This window comes from Penaeus monodon, chromosome 20 (assembly GCF_015228065.2).
Source record: "Penaeus monodon isolate SGIC_2016 chromosome 20, NSTDA_Pmon_1, whole genome shotgun sequence".
In the NCBI taxonomy this organism is placed as follows: Eukaryota; Metazoa; Arthropoda; class Malacostraca; order Decapoda; family Penaeidae; genus Penaeus; species Penaeus monodon.
This window is the reverse complement of record NC_051405.1, coordinates 32,848,651-32,849,601: the sequence shown is the minus strand read 5'-3', so window position 1 is coordinate 32,849,601 and position 951 is coordinate 32,848,651.

The window sequence follows — 951 nt, the reverse complement described above, 5'->3', positions numbered from 1 at the left end:
GGTTAAAAAATATTTGGAAATTTTTTATGATATAAAACCCCTAAAAAATTTTCCGCCCCTTTTGAAAAAGGAAACCTTAAAAAAAAAATCCAATAGAATTGGGGTTTCCAAAAACCTTTCCATTTTTTCAAATTTTATTTTCCAACAATAAAAAAAACTCAAAAAACCCCTTCATTTTAATTTATGGAAAATAGTTTTGAAAGTGGTTTTAATTAATTTCCAATTTGGGCCAAAACCCCTTCTTTCCCAAAAGCCTTTTTAAAATTTTTTCCCCCCAAACAAACAAATAAAATTTTGGGCCTGAAAAATTTTGGGGGCTCATAACCTTTTTCTGATTCCCCCCTTCCTGGAAACCAAACCCCCCAAAAAAACCCCTTTTCCTAAACTTTTGATTTTTCCTGAAGTAATTGCTGAAGAAATTGATACGCTCGCTAATACTCCAGTTTCAGGGAATCCCTCTCACCCCTCTGCAATAACCACAGCGTGTCTTGGCTATTATGCCCTTCAGTGGGGGTAAAAGCCTGAGAAAAAAAGGGGCTGTCATTTGATAAAAGGAAGGGCTTAATTTTGGGTTTTTTCCCGGGCCCCGGGGCCCCCGGAACGGGGGGGTATTTTTTCAGCCACGGTCTTTCATGGGGCTCCCAACCCGAAGGCATCAGGGCTGCCGTCACAAAGGGACCCGGGGATTTCGGGGGTGGGATTGCAGGGGTCATTTCCCCAATTTCTGAGGTGAGGGGCCGGCTGGGTTGGAGGAATGGTTGACTTAGGATTATTCCATTTAGCATTCTTGATAATAATTTCTCATTTTTAGTTATTGTTTTTCATTGTGCTAAGCTCGTGACATAAATTGCTCCTTTTTTTTCTCTTTTTTGTATTCGTTCTCGTGAATAGTAAATATAAGCCGAATATTTTCCAAAAGCTGCAGAAGAATTTGTTAAAAAAAAAAAAGGG